The 23008-nt window shown below is 38.5% G+C and overlaps 1 long non-coding RNA gene across 1 annotated transcript; it reads right to left on the bottom strand.

Moving 5' to 3' along the window:
- Nucleotides 1-18576: 18576 nt before the first annotated feature.
- LOC136227753 (uncharacterized) lies at nt 18577-20631 on the bottom strand. The gene is made up of 4 exons (XR_010688216.1): nt 20336-20631; nt 20042-20190; nt 19560-19706; nt 18577-19411 (listed from the first exon to the last, which is right to left on the bottom strand). It is a non-coding gene; the product is annotated as an uncharacterized lncRNA (long non-coding RNA).
- Nucleotides 20632-23008: the final 2377 nt, after the last annotated feature.

Raw genomic sequence — 23008 nt, 5'->3', positions numbered from 1 at the left:
AAAAGGGAAGTAAAGAAGGTCATACGAGATGCTAGAGCAAAGGTGAATCGGGATCTGTATACAAGATTGGATACGAAAGAAGGGGAAAGAGACATATATAGAATTGCTCGGATGAGAGATAGGAAGACGCGAGATCTCGGAAAAGTTAAATGTGTGAAGGATGTGGACCATAAAGTCCTAGTTGGAGATAAGGATATCAAGGAACGATGGAGGTCCTATTTTGATGACTTATTTAATGGAGATCGCCAACAAGATGTTGGAGATATAAGTATCCATCACGATATGATAAATCATGAATGCCTGCAGAGAATTCAAAAGGGTGAAGTCAAAATGGCATTAAGTAAGATGAAGTTGAAGAAAGCAGTAGGACCTGATGGCATCCCTATTGAGATTTGGAGATGTTTGGGAGAAAGACGAATCGAATGGTTGACGACGTTCTTCAACAAAATTTGGAGAAACAATAAGATGCCATCAGAATGGAGGAAAAGTACCTTAATCCCTTTGTATAAGAACAAAGGCGATGTCCAAGATTGTGCCAACTATCGGGGAATCAAATTAATGAGTCACACTATGAAACTTTGGGAGCGAGTGATCGAACAAAGGCTAAGGAGGACGGTGAAGATCTCGGAAAACCAGTTTGGCTTTATGCCGGGGAGATCAACTATGGAAGCCATCCATCTAATGAGACAATTAATGGAGCACTATCGAAATAAGAAGAAAGACTTGCATATGGTTTTCATTGACTTAGAGAAAGCATATGATAAGGTACCAAGGGAAGTACTTTGGTGGGCCTTGATAAGGAAAGGCATTTCGCGGAAATATATTGACATCATAAAGGCCATGAACGAGGGAGTATGCACGAGTGTACGTACTAGTGTTGGGAAGACTGAAGAGTTTCCTATTACGATTGGAGTGCATCAAGGTTCCACACTAAGCCCATTTGATACAGATTGAAAGCGATAAATGAAGGTTTTAATCGTAAACCAACAAAGAGGTTCTTCTCTAGCTAAACTAGAAGGAGTGAATCCCAATAACAAGGTATAAACCTTAGGTTCTCAAAGAGAATGATTTTTTATTGATAAAAGTTGGTTCATCCTTACAAAATGAGGGTTTAAATACATCCTCCTAATGATAATAAAAGACAAGGACTACCCCTACTAGGGTTTCAATAAGGCTATCCATAAAAGGGTAAAATAGGTGATACGCCCCGACAATCAGTACAATGGTATAGGTACGGATTGTCGGGTTGTTGGTGAATTACTTCGGAAGGAAGTAAACCTAGAGATCCGCCCAGGGTAGATGTTGATACGCCTCTTTGTGTACTCCAAGATCCGCCCCGCTCGTATGTCCTGGGGATCCGCCCTCCTCGGTATAACCTCCGTGGGTTTGATGTCTGAGGATCCGCCAGAGCACGCGTGATCAGTGTTGCCAATTAGGATGTCCGCATCATTCTCTCCTTCTTTAAAAGATCTCGACACTGATTCGTCTTTGTTGAACTCCAAAGGACCATCTGACTTCCACGGGCTAAGGTCACGGATGTTGAACGCTGGTGATATTTTACCGAGCCAATTCGGCAATGCTATATGATAGGCATTGGCATTGATCTTCTTGGTGACCTTATATGGCCCGTATTTCCTAGGCCGAAGCTTGCTGCTTGTGGCGTTGGTGAGTCTCTCTTTGCCCAGATATACCATAACCTCATCCCCAACTTCAAACTGTAGGTCCCTACGGTGCTCATTCGCCTTAGCCTTTAATTTATGATTTCTCTCCTCAAGAGTCTCTCTCATCTCTTGGTGCATCTGTACATAATCCTTAGCCAGCTGCTTGGCAGTCATGTTTCCTTTAGGAAGATGGGCTATATCAAGGACGTGATTTGGGGTCTTTGTGTATACTACCTCAAATGGGGATCTCCCGGTTCCCGAATGTACAGAGCCGTTGTAGGCGAACTCAGCTTGGGTTAAAACCACATCCCACATCCTGGGCTTATTCTTACATTTGCTACGCAGTAGGTTGCCCAAAGTTCTATTGACCACCTCGGTCTGTCCGTCTGTTTGAGGGTGGGCGGTGGTACTAAACTTCAGAGACGTATCAAACAGAGCCCACAACGTCCGCCAGAAGTGACTGAGGAACTTCGTATCACGATCCGAGATGATGCTCTTGGGTACGCCATGTAGCCTGACAATCTCTTTGAAAAATAGCTTAGCAGTCGCTGAGGCATCATTAATGTTACGACAAGGTATGAAGTGGGCCATTTTTGAAAACCGATCAACCACAACAAATATGGAATCCATGCCTCTCTGAGTTTTGGGTAACCCTAGGACAAAGTCCATGGACAGATCCTCCCATATGGTCTCTGGCACAGGCAAAGGTAGCTGCAAGCCAGTATTTGTAGTGCGTCCCTTGGCGGTTTGGCAAATATAGCATCGTTCTACTAAGTAGGCAACATCTCTTCTCATCTTAGGCCAGAAATAACGAGAACTCACTGCTTCATATGTCTTATCTCGCCCAAAATGCCCTCCAAGGGATCCGCCATGTAGATCACGAATAACCTTTTCGCGGATGGAAGTGTAGTGTAAGCAAAGTTGGTTGCCCCTCATGAGATACTCATCCATCAGATGATACGCCCCATTCCCATGCTGGTGTTGACACTTCTCCCAGATACTGCCAAAGTCAGGATCCGCCAAGTATTCTCCTCTGATGTGTTCAAAACAATCGATCTTTAGGTTGACTGTTTTTATTAGTGACACCCTTCGACTCAAGGCGTCCGCCACCTTGTTCTGTTTTCCAGCCTTATGGATAAGCTTATAGGGGAACTTATCTATGAAGGAGGACCACCGGGCATGCATGGAGCTTCGAAGTTGCTTCTGACTTCCCAGGTACTTGAGAGCTTGGTGGTCAGTGTAAAGGACGAATTCTTTCCCCACCAAGTAATGTTCCCACACTTTCAACGCCCTCACTATAGCATAAAACTCTTGATCATACGTGGCCCACTTTTACCGAGCCTCACAGAGCTTCTCACTGAAATATGCAATGGGCATTTTTTCTTGCATCAAGACTCCACCGATCCCAACTCCACTGGCATCACACTCAACTTCGAACAGTTTATCAAAATTGGGATACGCCAGCATGGGCATTGTACTCAACTTTTCCTTGATCAGGGCGAAGCTCTTCTCTTGGGCATCAGCCCACTCGAACCCCCTTCCCTTCTTCAAACACTCCGTCAACGGGGCGACTATAGAACTGAAGTTTTTAATGAATCACCGATAAAAGGTTGCTAGCCCATGAAAACTCCTGATGTCCCCCACGTTCCTCGGAGTAGGCCACTCGCGGATGGCTCTTACCTTCTCCCCATCAACTTGGACCCCATCGCCACTAACCACGAACCCAAGGAAAACCAGGCTCTCCATGACAAAATCACATTTCTTAGTGTTGGCGTATAGCTGGTGTTTCCTTAATAGGTCAAATACTGTCCGCAAGTGCTCCACATGTTCCGCCAAGGTCTGGCTATGAATTAGAATATCATCAAAATACACAACTACAAATTTGCCAATTACCGGGCGGAGCACCTGATTCATCAGCCTCATAAATGTACTGGGGGCGTTAGTCATCCCGAATGGCATTACTAACCACTCATACAATCCATCTCTGGTCTTGAAAGCAGTCTTCCACTCATCCCCAGCCCGAACCCGTATTTGATGATAGCCACTCTTGAGGTCAATCTTGGAGAAGACTTTGGATCCGCCAAGCTGATCCAGCATATCATCCAACCTTGGGATTGGGAACTTATATTTGATGGTGATCTTGTTAATGGCCCTGCTGTCAACACACATCCGCCAAGACCCATCCTTCTTAGGTGTAAGTAAAGCTGGAACGGCGCAAGGACTCATGCTCTCCCTAACGTATCCCATCTCGATGAGTTCCTGCATTTTGTGTCTCATGATGTCATTCTCCTTCGGGCTCATTCGATAATGTGGGAGGCTTGGTAAGCTAGCCCCAGGCACAAGATCGATATGATGTTGGATGTCCCTCAAAGGTGGTAACCCACTTGGTAGCTCTTCAGGGAACAGATCTTGATATTCGCCAAGTAGGCGGGTCACTTCATTCGACATCTCCCTTTCGCCCCCTTGGGTGGATTCGTGATTCGCCTTCACCATTACAACATACACCATCTGGCTCTCCTCACATTCGCTAACGAATGATTTGTGTGTGGGGCAGACCACCAAGGTAGACGTCTCATCGGCCTTTGGTTCTCTCATCATTGGCGTAAGTACGAACTTCACCCCATCCTTCATAAATCTATAAGTGTTCCTTCTTCCGGCATGGATGGCGTCATTATCAAATTGCCATGGTCTGCCTAATAATAGGTGGCAAGCATCCATATCGACCACATCACAGTAGACTTCATCCCTATACTCACCGATCTCAATACGGACCTTACACTTCTGGGTCACTATGAGTTCACCCACATCCTTGATCCATCCAACTCTGTAGGGGTCAGGATGCGCCTCCGCCAACAATCCAAATTTCTGAACGGCGCTGCTGCTCACAATGTTCTCCTGGCTACCACTATCAATTATTACATTGCATCGCCCACTGTTCACAAGACAGCGAGTCCTGAATAGTTGGTGCCTCTGATCGCCCTCTACCCGGCTGGAGACTAATAATCGCCGTATCACATGAATGGCGTGTCTCTCCTCATCCGCCTCATCATCGTATTCCCCTAAGGGTTCACAAAAAACTTCATCCCCCTCTTCATAATCATCTTCATATCTTTCCACCACGTTGGCGCTCTTCCGCCTAGGACACTCGTTGGACCTATGGCCTGGCTCATTGCACCTGAAACATTTAAAAGGGGTTGGCCTGGCGTAAGGGTTGTTGTTCTTAGGTGGTATGGGTACCTCCTTGTAAGGCCTAGTATCTCCCCCAGATCCTCTTCCAACGTTACTAAACTTTGCCCCACTGGCACTCGCCACCTGTTTGCCTTTGTCATAGGGCTTCATATTGCCTCCTCCTCCAGGCGTATACTCAATAGTGGCGGATCTCCTGGATCTCCCGGTTAGTTGGGATTCAGCCTTGAGGGCTAAATTCATGGCATCTTGTACCCGAACCACCATCTGTGTGCCAATACGATCCTGGATGTTGTATCTCAACCCTTCTAGATACCTAGAGGTCTTTTGGCTTTCAGTTTCTGACAAGTTGGCCCTTGCCGAAAGCCTCAAGAACTCGGAGGTATACTCATGGACACTTTGGGTCCCTTGAGAGCATCCCCTGTAGGAGCTGTAAATATACTGCTCATAATCCGGCGGTAAGAACCGCCCCCTCAACATCGCCTTCATCCGTAGCCAAGATTGAATCGGATCTCTGCCCCCTCTTCTTCTCTCTTCCCTCATCTGATCCCACCAAACTGATGCGCCACCCTTTAAGCGATACGCCACCAGCCTCACTTTCCTCTCATCAGGAATCCCAGCATACTCAAAGAAACGTTCCACTTCTGATAACCAGTCTAAGAATTCCTCTATATCCAGTTCGCCTCCAAAAGACGGTAAGTCTATTTTTAGCTTAAAGGCATCATCTCTATCAAAGTTTCCTAGACCTGGGTATACTCTAGCAACCTCCAACGTCGGTTGTCAACAGGCCCAACATCCCTCAAAGTCCTAACGGTATCATCATTCCCGATACCCTCAAAGTCATCACTATCACTATCAGCGTTATGCACAAGGACAAAGTTGGGTCTTCTTACCTCAGGATCCCTAGGACCCATTTGTGGAAGCTGTGGTTCAGGGACTCCTTCCTTTCTCTGGGTTGATCCTCCCACGGTTGGTCGGATTAGAGCCAGAACCTCCAGTTTGAAGTTTTCTAGGGAGGTGGCTAGCTCCAGGAACCGTTGGTCGGTTTGCCTCTGCCGCTCATGGCTGGCTTGGATCTGCTCCGCGAGGTGCTCCCTCAGCTCCTCATATCTCCGGTCACTGGTTTCCATGGAATCTTGCGGTTGTCGGGGTTGAACCATTGCCAAAAGAAGTTTCGGGTCAGGAAACGATCGGCTCTGATACCAACTGATACAGATTGAAAGCGATAAATGAAGGTTTTAATCGTAAACCAACAAAGAGGTTCTTCTCTAGCTAAACTAGAAGGAGTGAATCCCAATAACAAGGTATAAACCTTAGGTTCTCAAAGAGAATGATTTTTTATTGATAAAAGTTGGTTCATCCTTACAAAATGAGGGTTTAAATACATCCTCATAATGATAATAAAAGACAAGGACTACCCCTACTAGTGTTTCAATAAGGCTATCCGTAAAAGGGTAAAATAGGTGATACACCCCGACAATCAGTACAATGGTATAGGTACGGATTGTCGGGTTGTTGGTGAATTACTTCGGAAGGAAGTAAACCTAGAGATCCGCCCAGGGTAGATGTTGATAGGCCTCTTTGTGTACTCTTAGATCCGCCCCGCTCGTATGTCCTGGGGATCCGCCCTCCTCGGTATAACCTCCGTGGGTTTGATGTCTGAGGATCCGCCAGAGCACGCGTGATCAGTGCTGCCAGTTAGGATGTCCGCATCACCATTTCTTTTTGCCATCGTTATGGATGAACTAACAAGTTCACTTCAAGATGGTATACCATGGTGCATGCTGTTTGTAGATGATATTGTGTTGGTTGATGAGACGAAAGAAGGAGTGGAGAGGAAGTTGGAACTATGGAGACAAACTCTAGAATCTAGAGGCTTTAAGTTCAGTCGACGTAAGACAAAATATTTGGAGTGTAAGTTTAGCGGCCATAGGAGTAGGGAGGCAGGGACAATCACCCTAGATGGGAGAGTTGTTCAGGCCTCGGATTGCTTCCGGTATTTAGGATCTATTATCCAAACGGATGGAGAAGTAGATGGAGATGTTGCTCATAGGATTAAAGCTGGTTGGTCGAAGTGGAAGAGTGCTACGGGTTTCCTTTGTGATCCCGACATGCCTAATAGATTGAAGGGAAAATTCTACCAGACGGCAATTAGACCAGCATTGTTATATGGTACGGAGTGTTGGGCAGTGAAACACTGCCACATCCATAAGATGTCGGTGGCGGAGATGCGTATGTTGAGATGGATGTGTGGTCATACGAGAAAGGACCGGGTGCATAGTGAAATAATTAGGACAAAAGTAGGGGTCACATCTATTGAGAATAAAATGAGAGAAAACCGACTAAGGTGGTTTGGCCATGTGAGATTTAGAGCGCTTGATGCGCCGGTTAGGAGAACCGAAGAGTGGCAAAGGGATGTAGTGGTGAGGGGTAGGGGAAGACCTAAGCAAACTTGGAGGAGGGTGATCGAGAGTGATATGAGTTTACTGGGAATTGAGGAAAATATGGTAGTGGATAGGACGGAGTGGAGGGAGCGAATCTGTGTCGCTGACACGACTTGATTTTCACGATTTTATATGATGGTTCATGTTAGCCGACCCCGAATCATTTCGGGACTAAGGCTTTGTTGTTGTTGTTGTATCCATTCAGATTGGTTTTCTTCATATATATATATAAAGACATGATAAGAATTTACTAAAGATTTGCACAGATTTGTTTTATAAACACTCGGTTCCCATTGGTTTTAATAAAAATAAAATAAGACAGTAGTTCCCAATGAAGGATTTACCTTCGTGTGTGAAGGCGGTGACCTCTGCTTTTCGTGTATGTTTGTGCTTTTCCAATTCTTTTTCTATCTTCCCAACTTAATTCCAAGTAGTCAGTTTTGTTGAACTGAGATCCGATCACATAGATACTCAGAATTAGATCGGTCTATGTCTAAAATCCATCATCTTCTATAATAGAATTATTTTTTATGTTCATAAAATGTTTTCAAAATATAAGTAATTATGAATGAGAGATAAAGATGAACAGAAGAGATTGACATGATCCTCTGTCCACAAACAACTTCAAAGAGATGAGAAGCTCTACCTTTTGGTTTTCAAAGACAGTGAAGGTGAAGATTAGAGACCGAATTCAAAGAGCTGCAATTAGGGTTTTGTGAATTAGTTAAGAAAGAAAAGGTTGGAGACTGCAATTTAAAGAGCTAAGAAGCTCTATATGAGTGGTTTTCAAAGACGGTGAAGGTGAAGGTGAAGGTTGGAGACTACAATTTAAAGAGCTACAATTAGGGTTTTGGGAATTAGTTAAGAAAGAAAAGCGAAAGGCCAAAGCTCCATATTCTAATGGGCTTTATATAAAAAGAGCCCAAGTTATTTGTTTTGATTCTTTTTTAAATTAAGGGAGTTAAATTTTATTGGCATAATCCTTTTTCAGTCCCTTTAACTTGTACAAATTGATCATTTTACCCCTCCAACTCATCGAATGTCCTATTTACCTTTTAACTTCATAAAAATGGTATTTCTCACCCAGTTAACTTGTCCAAATTGGTCATTTTACCTTTCTCCAAATTATCAACTGTCATATTTACCCCATTAACTCCATAAAAGTGGTATTTCTCACCTTTTATGATCATATTTACCTCAACTCTATAAATGTGCAATTTCTCACCCCTTTATAGTGCAAAATTAATAGGACTTATTCAAATGTGTTTGAAAATATATTTTTTTAATATCAACTTTTTATTTTGTTTTAATTTGATAATTATATTGATCCTTCGTGTCTTTATTACAATAATATTGTATTACAATAATTAGATGATCAAAATTTAACTAGCAAAAAAAGTTGAAAAGAAAAAGAATGAATAAAAGATACAAATAACAAGAACATTAATATAAACAAGTTAAAGACATTATATGTAGGGATAAGGTACCAAAATATCAATTTAGGTTCCACCTACAAAATAGCGCCAATATAGGTTTACGTTTAAAAAATTGTATCAATTTAAACCTCGATAATGGATTGTAAGGGGTGAGAAATACCACTTTTATAAAGTTAAAGGGGTAAATAGGACATTCTATGAGTTGGGGTGCAAATGGATAAGTTGAGGGGGTGAGAAATACCACTTTTATAGAATTAAGGGGGTAAACAGAGACTATATTTCTATGTACACCTCTCTCGCCTTGAAACACATATTTTTCCCCATTAGCTAATAACAGATTAACTTTCTTCCTAGAACTGGCTTAACACTTAGATAATGAATGCATGCCTAATATCACATCAAATGTTTGAACCATTAAAGGTACCAAATCAGCATGTATAAATGACTCTCCTAACTTTACTTCACAATCAGGATATACATGTGTACATACTAAAGATTCTCCCATAGGCATGCTAACAATTAAACATTTAGGCATCAATTTCGACTCCCACATTACATCAGACATAAATAAAGGCGACACAAAGGAGTGCGTAGCACCAAGATCAATAAGCACATAAGCATCTTTTCCAAATAACAATAAGCACATAAGCATCTTTTCCAAATAAAGAAATCGTACCAGTGACAACTTATGCAAATGCAACAGCTTCTTGTGGAGTCATAACAAAAACTCGAGATTGAGTTGCAACTCTATCCGAGTGAGTACCCTGATTCTAGCTCCCGGAGAAGTATTACCAGCTCCTCTGGCCATATTGGTACCTCTACCATTACCACGACCATTTCCTCTTCCAATTGAATTACCTCCACTTGTTCTTTCACCCTGTGATCCTCGACCTCTCCCAACAGTGTTCAATTTAGATTCTATTACATGCTCTTCTTCACCACACTCATAACATGAAATTTTTGTTTTAGATTCTATTATCCTCCCTGACGACGGGCAATCCTTTTTAAAGTGACCCCTTCCTCCACACTGATAACATCCCAGAGATCTTTTCCTGCATTCTCTAGAATGAAATTTCCCACACTGAACACATTTTGGACCATTACCACTACTAGCAATGGAAGGAATATACGATGCTTGGCTAATAGTATCAGATGCTCGGAAATTAGTACGGCTGACAGATGCTCCTCTTATGTTCTGACTCTGAGTTTGACCACCTCAAAACTGAGATGATCCCCCTTCACAAACTTGGATCTCCTAATATCCCCTGATTGCTTCTTACTGTTCTCAGATTCTAACTTACCTTTCAATTTTTCTTTCTGCAATGCTTTTTCCACCCAACCTCGGTAATGTGTACCTTCATACAAACTCAGTTCATTCTGGTAAAATGCACTCAGACCATCTTTGAACCGTTCACATTTAACTTCCAGTTCAAACCTTCAGGATACAAACCCCTAAATCTAGTTAACCATGTATCTACTGGCCCATGTAATAAACCAAACACGGTTTTTACTTTATCTTCATTTCTTAACTATATAGTACCAAAGGCTTTTTCTGTAGCCTTTAGCCAAATATCATCTTCCTATTGGGGAGATGCTTTGCTAACAACTACATATGTTCTAAACCGAGTGCCCTCCAAGACTGTCACTTCCACTCCTTATGAGCTGTGGACTGGTAGAAAACCCGATTTGAGTATGCTCAGACCTTGGGGTTGTACTATTTTTGCCCATGATACCTCTAGCAAATTTGGGAAATTAGGCCCAAAATGTAGAAAGTGTGTCTTTATAAGATACCCTGACGTATCAAAGGGATATGTCCTAGTGGGAGAAAATAGTGAAGGCCGAGTGACAGAATTTGAATCACGAGACGTCGTCTTCTTAGAGAATGAGTTTCCTAAGCTAGGATAAGTTGACACTGATCTCACTCTGTTTGAGGAAATAGATTCAAACGGACCTCTCCATTCGAGTGGGAGGAATTTTGAGGATCAAGGTAATGATACCGATCATTACCAGGAACAAGAACAAGGTCAAAGTTTCGAACCTCAAAACGTTTCGAATGTGACATATCCTTATTTAAGTGGGAGTTTTATTCCTGATTCTTGTGAGAATTTGGGACAAAGTCTAAGAGATGGGATTCCGGGTTATGATGAATACATGAGAGAAGTTTATCAAAACTCGGAACCGCACCGTACTAAAAGGCAAAGAGTTGATAGTCGATCTTCTTGGTATCGAAGGACAACTCTTTTAGTAACTCCAAATGATGACGCGGAACCTAGAAATGCTAAAGAAGCTTCCACTTCTCCGGAAAAAGACAAATGGACTATATCAATGCAAGAGGAACTAGATTCTATGAGATCCAACCATGTTTGGGAACTGGTTGATCTGCCAAAGGGTAGAAAAGCTGTTGGGAGCAGATGGCTTCTCAAAGTGAAGCGAAGGGCTGACAATAGTATCGAAAGGTACAAAGCTCGCCTTGTCGCTAAAGGCTATACAAAACAGGAAGGAATAGAATTCGAGGAGACATTCTCACCTGTTGTAAGGTTTACATCTATTAGACTAATCTTAGCTATTGTAGCAAGTTTAGACCTAGAGCTACATCAAATGGATGTTAAGACTGCTTTTCTCAATGGAGAATTGAACAAAGAGATCTATATGTCACATCCAGAGGGCTTCGTGGTAAAAGGCTCCGAGCATAAGGTCTGAAAATTGAAAAAGTCAATTTATGGCCTTAAACAGTCCTCTAGGCAATGGTACCTTCGTTTTCACAATCAAATGATTTCGAATGGCTTCAAGATGCTTGAAGAGGACCATTGTGTTTACACGAAACGGTCGGGTAGAAATTTTGTCATTTTATCTCTGTATGTAGATGACATACTGATAGTAGGAAATGACATAGAATTTGTAAACCAAATCAAAGCTTGGCTAAACTCAAGTTTTGAAATGAAAGATATGGGCGAAGCCGCATACATACTTGGGGTTAAGATTTCAAGGGATCGATCAAAGAAACTATTAGCACTGTCTCAAGAGACTTATGTTAACAAAGTCATTAATCGTTTCGGTATGCGTGGAAGTAGGCCTGTAGATAGCCCGATGACTAAGGACATCACCCTAAGTACCAAAATGTGTCCAAAGAATCCAAACGAAAAGAAAAGGATGGAAAAAGTTCCATATGCAAGTGTCGTAGGTAGTCTAATGTACGCCATATTGTGTACAAGACCTGATATCTATCATGTCGTTGGGATGGTGAGTAGATATCAGTCCAACCCAGGACTAGCACATTGGGCAGCTGTGAAGAGGATACTGAGGTACCTCAAAGGAACAACAGATTATTCTCTATGTTATCAAGGTAAAGACCTAAATCTGAGAGGATACACGGATGCTGATTGGGCAGGAGACTTAGACAAAAGAAAGTCAACGTCAGGCTATGTGTTCTTGCTAGGAAATGGCGCGATTTCCTGGAGTAGTAAGAAACAAACTTGTGTAACCCTGTCCACCATGGAAGCTGAATACGTATCGTATTCATCAGCAGTTCAAGAGGTTGTTTGGCTAAATCGGTTCCTAAACAACTTGAATGTAACCAATTGTCAAACCCAAGTCATAGTTAAAAGTGACAGTCAATCTGCTATAGCTTTCGCTAAGGACCAGAGGTTCTACAGCAAATCAAAGCACATAGAGATTAAGTGTCATTTTGTCAGGGACTTAATTGCACGCAAAGAAGTTAATGTGAAGTATATATCTACTAATGACATGGTGACAGATCCCCTCACCAAACCAGTCAAGAGAGATGTTTATGTTAAACATGTTAGATCCCAAGGATTGTTTAGGATCTAAGTATATACTTCTCATTCTTCATTGTTTTATTTGTAAGACATGAATTATTAATAAAGGTTTCATGAATTTTCATCAATACACGAGTGCAAGTATTTAATTGTAAATATTTGCTGTTATGAACTCAAAATGCATGTTTAGACAGAATGTAGCTCACTCACATGAGAAGTTTCCCCCATTTCGTCAATATGATGATAAATGAAGGATGAGGCTGTCTTTGAGCAATTTCGAGAGCTTGTTCAATGATAGAAGCCGTCTTGCTATAGACATGGAAAAGTGTTTCCACTACCGTGCAAGATAACATGTGTTACAAATACATGAAAAAGATTAACAAGTAATCTAAAAGGGCAAGTTTGGGATAACTTATAGCCTTTTGTCATAGCTAGAAGTGATCATCATAAGTGATGAACTAAAGTTAGATGTTTAGGCACATCTAGACCTATGCTTCTGTATGGTGTTAATAACATGCTCTTCTTCAGAAAAGAATTGAACACCATAATACATGACCCATACCATGTGTGCTTTAGCGACCACGAGATGGAAAAGTAGATTGATCTCGCCTTTTCCTAATGTGAGACTCACATCATGAAGATGCGCTTCTTGACTATTGTTTATCCTTATAGACCCTAGACTTATTCTAAGAAGTTTAGTCTGATGTAGCTACCTTGGAAAGGGACACCTCGAGGTTGATGAGATAATACCAACCAAAGAGACCCTGACTGGATAAGCGAATCAAATTATAATGGACAGAATAATGTTAAGAGGGAAAGACATCCATTTGAATCATATCTAAGTGTTTCTATTCTTCACCGTCCGGACACTTATGCATATGTGCATATTTGTGAAAAATAGATGTACTGTAGATATCTGAAGACATCAGTGGATATGATATGGAGTCTAGGATAAAGGCATACACCACCAACGATCCGTGTTCAAATCTAAGATCTATATATCTCTAACGATTACATAGTTTCAAGTTTGTTACATGAAAATCGAGCAGCTATATGTTCTAACGAGTATATACCACTAGAGCTCTCGATAGTATGTCGGTCGCACGAACTATTTGCAAGAGTATGATAGAGACCGAGATTGAGAAAGTTTGGAATAAGTTTCATTGCGTGCGAGTGGGAGATGTTGGAATTAATTGGATATGGATCCAATTAGGCCCGCCCGAAATGGAACGGGCCCAAACCCAATAAGAATTAGGGTCACGATATCTATTTATTCAGTATATATAGAAACCCTAACCAACACTAATTCTAAGAGAATAAAGAATTAGGTTTTAGAGATACAGTATCTCAAAAACACAGAAAAGAGAATTTTTCTCTCCTGCTTCCTCATTTTAGCCGCCGGCCCCTCTCTCTCTTTGGAATTCGTTGTCGCTTTAGTTCGTGAACCAATTGTCTTCCTCTCCCAATTCTATTAGCGTGGTTGAAGGCTTGACCGGTGATACAAGATCGGGTGATTGATCCGAATCCTTCTGCTGCAAATCAAGAACGGGATCCGCGCTACAAGAGGTAACCCGTAAACCCGTTTACTTATTCGGATAAATATATATGTTGTGAATATATGCGTATCCCAACAAACAGAACAAAAAATAACTGGACAAAACCATGCCATTATTTTTTTTAAGGGAAACCATGCCACTTTATGGTAGCATTTGAGTCATTTTCATCTCTACTTTAATTAGGATTTCCTCTACACTATAATGGTCTGAAGATAAGATTGTTGAGAAGCATTCAATAAGCATAGAAGGTGAGTCTCATGTGTATCTTTTTTCATATTCCCCTTTTTCTTTTCTTTTTATGCCAATTTGAGTTCATTGATCTGAAAAATAAAAAATGATTAGTTTTCCATACAAATTACATTTTGCAAAAACTTTCTCTTTGGACCATTTTGTGATGCAACACAATTTCCTAAACCCTTTTTGTTATAATGACTACATTCAAATAGTTTCTGATTTTCCAGCTTCACTATTTGTTGCTTGCAGATACTTGTATCCAAGGGCGGAACCAGGGTGGTTGGGGGGCTTGGTCTGGTAATATTTTGGAGAGAATTATATTAACGCTATGTGCTATTATTTCAATGTTTAAATGTATATGAGAGTTAAGAATGCGTATTTGTATTTCTAGTTGTTATATCCATGTAAATAGAGAGACTTCATATTTGATGTCATTTAGAACCATGAAGGAACATACGTTTGTGCTCCAATCATCCTCAATAGAATACAAACAAGCTATTGTCCCTAAAATAGTAGCAAGAAAAAACAAAGATTTTAACTTTCGTAATGCATCAGCATATTTTCTCGGCACTCACGATAACAAAAAAGATATTGTAGTCCCGATTGCAGAATGTCACCGGCGAAAACCATCCTTGGTGATGGGGATGATAAGAGACATGAAGTAAGTTGAGTCTAAACTTTCACATGATAAATACTGTTAAAAATGCAAATTTGAGCTACTTTTCTTATTCAAACTAATTTAGTATCGTATGTTGAGGTTGTTGTTTGCTAGTGCTATGACAAATTGCACATATCACTTCCAATTATGAGGAAATGAATTTTTCATGGGATAAAGTACAAAAATAAGTTTGAGATTTTTTGGACAGTATTAATTTAGACTTCTTGTAAAATAGCACCAATGTATGCTTATGTTACAAAAGAATAATTTATTCCTCGATAACGGAACGTGACACGTCATTAATATTACTCCATTAAGCTATGCTAACTATATGTGGAAACAGAAATCCCAATTTAATGGAGTAATATCAATCATGTGTCATGTTTTGTTATAGCGATAAACTACTTTGTACACGTTAACTACATTGGTATTATATTGTAAACCTTAAGCATATTTTTTTACCTTATCTTATCTCTTCATTTTTTCCACAATTATAGTTGATCATGTTTTGTGATTCCATTAAGATATATATTTGTTTTAAATATCTTCTCTAGGTCTAATATCATTAATTCTTCTTGTTCTGAATTTACGGCAGAGAGGGTCAATATGATCATGTCTGAATAGTTGCTTGCCATATAACTCTATGTTCTGTTTTTTTTTTTTTTGAATTAAAGAAGCAATATTTGAATAAACACCTGGCCTATAAAGATATTAGCATGTTTAATGCATTAAAAAGTTTTTCAGTTCACTGCAGTATTCATTTATATTTGTGAACTATATATATATATATATATAAAATGATAATTCATTATTAGTTATTGATTATTGCTCAGTTGGTGCTTATTTTACTCCTCATATCATCAATGTTAATGCTGGCATACTTAACTTATTTTGTTCCACATATTAAATCCACAATATATTATACACACATAGACCCACTATATAATATGATTCAAATGAGCTGTGACTTGACCCATTATCTTTATGTTCTCAATCAGGGACATATTGAGGATGCCTTCACAAGACGACATGATTGATAAGCTGGTGATTTGATGACTCGTGGAGAATTTCCGGTGAACTTCCGTCTCTGTGGGGGTGTCGTTGGGTTCGACGGGGGAAGTTCCGATGCCAAAGTCAGTAAGGAAGAACAAGAGAGCAAACTGAATTGACAAAGGGTAAGGGAATGTGTACCTTGATAGCCGGAGACATAGGCTATATATAGTCATGAAGTTGTAACTTCCAGTAACTAGAAAGTCTCCATTAATGTCCCATTAATGGCGGTTACAGGTTACCTTTAAGTTGGCGGTTAGCGAATTGATAGCTTATTAATAGACTTTATTGCCGGATCGGCCCAGCCGTTCTTAATGGCGGATTGAGTGTTTATGGAGATTCGCCTCACAGGTTCGCCAGCGGGTCTCTTTTGGTGAGTCCTTGGTGATCCGCCCGTCGGATCTCTTTGTTTCAATACGCCGTGGTATTCCCGTATCAGGTGACCAACACGTGGCATTCTTAGGCAAATATCTCTTTTGATCCTTGGGATAATATCACCATGTTATCATGATTATAATCTGAACGTAAGATGGGGTAAAAAGAAACCTCGTACGCAGCAACACAAAAAATCAAAGAGTCAACGATGTGTTTTGTGGACTTTTAATTCCAATGCAAGAGAGGGCAACTCATCTAATTTGCCTAGTCAAATAATAGGAGAAGTTGAGGTAAGATTTCTCTTGTTTTATTTAATGTCTCAACTCCGCATCAACATGAGATGACTTTGTTTCTACTGAACTGAGGTTAAACTCTATGCCTTCTCGGGAACAGCAACCCAACAACTTCTTCTTGGTGGGCTGATTAACATTCGCAATATGCTTTCTTCTTAGGAGCAGCAAAAGAGCAGCAAAAGAGATGTAGGCTACTGCAATGAGTGCTCCACAAGTAGAACAGAATGATATTATGATTCAATAGAGATCAACCACATACCTCAAACAAGACAATAGATGCATGTTATGTGGAAGGAAAGAGAAGCTCATTCAATGCGATAGTTTCTATCTCTAAATTCTGTTCAAACTGATGATAGACAAGAGTTATGGTCAAACAAGCAAGAAAAAGATTGGATTGATGGACAAAAACATAGTTGTTCTTCGGAGCACTTATACCAAATTAGAAGAAAAAAAATTATGGAGCACTAATTGCAGTCTAGCATTAAGACGGTAAGAATTACTAATTTTTTGTTTATGGTAATTTATCTCTCCTACTTTTTAAGTTTGCTTTATTTATCCCTCCTTAGGAACAGTTGTTATTATAATCAAATGCCATTATCATATCCTATTTGTCATCTAATCAGTTTACAACCTTAATTTAAAAAAGGAAACGTTTTAGGGATACTTTTATTGCTCAGAATTAGATGAATTTTATTAGGAATTCTATTGAAATTGATAAGGCTTGTGTGGTTTCTTTTTCTGTTTTTGTCATGTGACTTTGATGTGATTCTAATTGCATAAAATGCTATTTCTTTATCTTTACAATTGCATAAAATGATAAGTTCTTTTGTTGTTTTAGTTTGCAACTTCTTGATTATTATTTCGTTAATGGTTGTTGCATCAGTTTTTGTTTCTTGCTATCTATTTTTGGCTACTAAAGAGTCATCCAATTCATTTATAAATCAAATATCTTCCTTAATATGCCATGATTTCAAATATCATCCAATTCATTTATAAATTCAACAATACAGGCTTCAACAGTGGAATAAATTATTACCCAAAAGCTTATGTAAATTACGTAAAAGCTTATATGGTTTAAAACAGGCATAACGAATGTGGCATCACAGTCTCACTCAAGCTCTTTGTGAACTGGGTTTCTCTTGCTCGAAGGCTGACACATCACTTTATTATTTATCATCTAACGAGACTCGACTATTTTGTCTCATCTATTTGGACGATATCTTGGTCCCAGGGTAATTCGACACTCGCTATTATGAATCTTATCAAACAGCTACAATCTCGTTTTCCGATTCCAGATATGGGACGTCTATCCTACTTCCTCGGCAAGCGTCTTGGTCCACAACCACTCTCTCTCTCACTCAGCACAAAGATATACTAGACCTCTTACATAAATCATACATGCATGAATCAAAAGGTATCTCCACGCCAACTTGTCCTTCCATGAAACTCACTTTGGAAGTTGGTGATCCATTTGCAAATCCTACCTTCATGTTGCGTTTTCGGTTAACAAGGTGATCCAATTTATGCACCAACCGCGTCATACATATTGGAAGGCAGTTAAATGGATCCTTAGATATCTTCAGTCAACACCATAATTTGGTCTTCAATTTTGCAAAATCACCTCAAGTCAACGTTTGGTTTTGCAGTATATGTCGGCAATAACCTCGTCTTTTGGAAATCCCGAAAGCAACGCATAGTTTCACGTTCTTCTACTAAAGCAGAGTACCGGTTACTTGACGGCAAACCCAATTTTCCACGAAAACGTTAGGAACTGGACTTCCATTTTGTACCGGAAAAATCATATCATATCCTTTCATTCATCCGTGATAATATAGGGGCAAATATGTAGGGAATGGTTACAAAAGACCTCATAAAAAGAAATAAGAAAAAAATGGGGGAAATGGGAACTTACTAAAAAAAGTCCAAAAATTGGAACTAAATATTTCTGAAATTCTTTGCCATCTTTGTGAGTTTCAATACGTGAAGAGTAGTTACAAACTTCAATCCTTGAGAAATGCAGCAAATAATAATTTGAACTTTACATGCATTAATATGCTAATAGAACTTTGTACATAACACATTGTTAACATCAATGTCAAAGATTCAGATTTTATGACAAATATAGCCGCCATGTTGATCCAAATCTAATTTGGATCAATTTATCAAATTTTGTAAAACTTGGTGTGATTTCACAACAATGCTCACCGTAGCTGCCTTGGGGCGACTATATTTTTGAAAAGGCAAAGCACTAACAAACTCACCAAAAAGTTTTCAAATTGATCAGATGAGGGAAGATCCTTCAACTTCAGATCATAATTGGCATTCCATACGAAATTCTATGGCTTACTTTGATCCTCAAGATTTTTGAGACCACTGGCTCAACTTCAGAGAGGATTTCCTGTTCGTTGTGGATGTAAAAAGGTCCAACCTTTCTCTAGTTGCAGTAAACATTGAAGCCATGTTGAAACTCATCAGGGTTTGAGCTTATAATCATCATGAATCATATATACACATACACATCTCTGGATTTATAGACACGTTTCAATCCTACATAATCAACTTAACCTACAATGGCAAGGAAGACTAGAACATATGCAGCGGCATTGCAAACACACGATGAAGACCAAGAAGATCTCAAGGAGGATGATGAAGAAGAAAAACAAATCAGTAGCAATCAGACTGGATCATTGGGAAAGAAAAACATCATTGGGAAAGAAACTAGCTGTCCAATCTGACTGGAAACTGTTTAGAAAACAAATAGCATTTGAATAATCCATTTGATCATGCAATTTGAGAACACAATGAACCAATATAAAAACATCATATTTTTCACTTTAAGCAACACAGGTTAACAATAATAAGAGATTTGTTATTTTAGAACTCAACTTACATAGTTTATAATTCGCCGGCAACGTTCTGCAATCATTGCTAGAATATCCATTTTTTTCCTTGGGAGTTGTATGAGTGAGAACATGGACTGATGAAGCAGTCACATCTAGACATGGATTTTCTTCCAATTTCTTTACTATTTTTTTTCCTGCAAAAATTAAAATTATCATATGAATCATAATTAGAACATCTAGGGTTTTGAAGGATGGCTAGATGTATTCATGTTCCTGGCTAATCATTTTTCCTGCAGCCAATTTGTTTCAAACCATCACAATCAACTGAAATTGTTCAGATTTCTTTTAATTTCTTACACACTGCAACCTAGATCTATTCAAATTGGTTTTATTCATATACATATAAAGATCTTATTAGAATTTAATCTAGATTTGTACACGTTTATTTTATCTTAAATATACCAGGCTATTCCCAGTTGGTTTTAATAAAATAAGAATAATAAAAAAGACTAAGTTCACAATAGCTTACCTTCCTTGCTCGCCTAAGCAGCCATGGTTACATCTCTCTCACTCTCTCTATTTAGTGAAGGCAGTGAGAGCTCTGTATGTTTCTTTATTGATTTTATTTTTCTGATAATTGGACCAGTTTTTTCTAGGCTTCCCAGCTTGAACTAAGATCTAATCAAATACAATACTCAAAATTAGATCGATCCAAATCTAAAATCATCATCTTTGACAATAACTTTATTTATTCTTTTCATAAGATGTCTGAAAAATAGAAGTAATTATGAATAAGAGACAAAGATGAAGAAAAGATATTGACCTGGTCCTCTTTCGCAGACAATAAAGATGAAGATAACTGTGAAGGTGAAACTCTATCTAGATGGTTTTCAAATATAGTGAAGGTGAAAGGAAGAGACTACAAATTTAAAGACCTGTAATTAGGGTTTTACGGAAGCAGTTAACAGGTAAAAGGGAAAAGCCAAATCCTCATATCTAGAATATTGGGCTTTATATTAGAAGAACCCAAATTATTTGTTTTGGTTCTTTTTCAAAAATAAATAATAATTTATAAGAAATTAAGGGAGCTGATATTTTTTTTTCCCAAAGTGAGTTGAAATTAATATTATGGAATCGCAATTAATTTTTGACATTTAAAGTTGTTATTTTGCAAATTGTTAGGCTTAACATTTTATAGATAGAGAAATTCCTACCAAACTAACTACACGGAAATTATGTAGCGTTTTCTATCCAACCATGCATCCGATCAAATTTATCCATTAATTGACTTCCATGTGTTGATGAAATGGCACTCAATGGAATTGAGAAGATGGAAAAAGAGAAAATGATGAGCAATTGCTCTTATAGTTGATATCAATGTCCAACATGTGCCTTACTTTATTTTTTTATCTTTAGATGCGTACCACATCATCCTTATGTAAATGTTAATTGATGCTCAAGTTTAATAAAATGAGGGATTGCGATACATAACTCACAAAGAGTTGTAAAAAAATTTATTTTAGTTTATTGTGCAATTAGGTTGTTTTGACTTCCTCGCAAGATTAGCATCTTTACACTGATTTATATTTTGATGAACCAAATTATAATTTAAGTTTTAGTGTAGTTATTAGTTGAAAATATATATCTATATTCTATTTATAAATTATATTGAAGGTACATAATTAGATTCAGAATTAGTTTTAATTTTTGAGAATTTTGTATACATAATACACTGGCAAGCATTTTGTAAGATGATTAGCAAAATCACGTGCAATAAAAAATTCTATATGCGGCCTTCCAAATTCTAACTTTAGACAATGACATTCCACGTGTGTATATATTTATTACCATAACATTACGGTATATATTAGTGATTTTTTATTTTAGAAAATATGATATATATAAATTGAATAAAAGTTTTAACAAATATTATTTGAAAGTAAAACAAATCGATATATTGAAATATACCAAGTAATATACTCGAATATATGCATGATTTGGTTCAAATTATTTAGAATTTCTTTTACTCATCAAATAGTAGCCACTACAAGAAAAATGGTCTATTACGATACTTTTTTAGCGACGCTTTTCAGTATGTGTCTTAATATTTTCAAATTTAGCCACGCTTTCGTCCACCTCCTCTTGCCGCACAATGCACCGATGGTGTAAAATTTGAAGATGAATCTTCCCTGGCAAGTTGCCGCTCCTCAGAAAGAAGCAAGCCACTGAGATCCTCAAACTTGATTGACTCTAATCGAGCCTCAATTGCACGGACAAATGGACGATAGGTGGGACCCAATCCATCTAATGTTGCTTCAACAAGGTCATCCTCTGAAATTGGATGTTAGAGTGCGGTTAATTGATCACTGGTCAATTTTGCAGTTTGCAAATAATCTGAAATTGAATCATTATCACGGCAGAGACTGTGCAATCAGTGATTAACTCGTTTTCAATTTTGATATTTCATAATAGAATTAGTGATTAACACGTTTTCAATTTTGATAAAAAAAAATTTGAATTTTGTTTTAAGTCGTACTAAACACATTATACTTTTTAACTTTTTACTTTTTATGCATATGATTTGTTATTGACGAGTGAACAAACTACACACACGTGCATTGGAGATGACATGATTCGTGACATAGAAGACAATTTGATGAATTATTTCTCTCGACTGCCGATGTTAGAGGTACAATTGCATCATTTTAGATGTAAGAGATAAAATTGCTTCCAATTATCAATGTTAGGAGTATTTTCGTATTTTATTCCAATTTGAATTTTTTTTTTCTATTAGTATGGATGAAATTAATTTTATTTGAAAATTTTAAGAATAAAATTTTATTATTTATATGTTACGGGTACATCTGAGTTTCTTTTTAAGATAAAATTTAGAACTTAGCCATATATATTATTATTTGTGTATAAAAAATGCAACACGTGTATTTAAATTATAACACCTCACTTCAAATGGAAATTTTTTAATTTTTATACAAAACCTTCACATTTTTTAAATACAAAATTCAACTGTAGCAATAAAATGAACAAGAGTCAAGGATTTATCTATATACATTCTGGTGAGTACATACTTATTGTTGTAATATAAACGCCTAATACACAAATAACCCCCTAAACTTGTCCAAATATTGCAACTGCCCCCCTCAACTTTCAATTGTAACAACTTACCCCTTAAACTTGTCCAATTGTAAAATATAACCCCAAATTGAGAATTTTTTTACCCCGTATTTGAAGCAATTGTAAAAAAGTTTTTCCGGATTCGTATCACGCCAAAGATCTGATTATCATACTCCACGAGCGTTGCAGATTTTGTATTTCACGTGTTTCTTCAATTGCAGTCCATGTCAGCAATTTGGGGTTGTGTTTTACAATTGGACAAGTTTAAGGGGTAAGTTGTTACAATTGGACAAGTTTGAGGGGTAAGTTGTTACAATTGAAAGTTGGAGGGGGCAGTTGCAACATTTGGACAAGTTCAGGGGGT

The sequence above is a fragment of the Euphorbia lathyris genome, chromosome 4, assembly GCF_963576675.1.
Source record: "Euphorbia lathyris chromosome 4, ddEupLath1.1, whole genome shotgun sequence".
In the NCBI taxonomy this organism is placed as follows: domain Eukaryota; kingdom Viridiplantae; phylum Streptophyta; class Magnoliopsida; order Malpighiales; family Euphorbiaceae; genus Euphorbia; species Euphorbia lathyris.
Note: the sequence above shows the minus strand (reverse complement) of the source record. Positions and strands in the feature narration are given on the sequence as shown.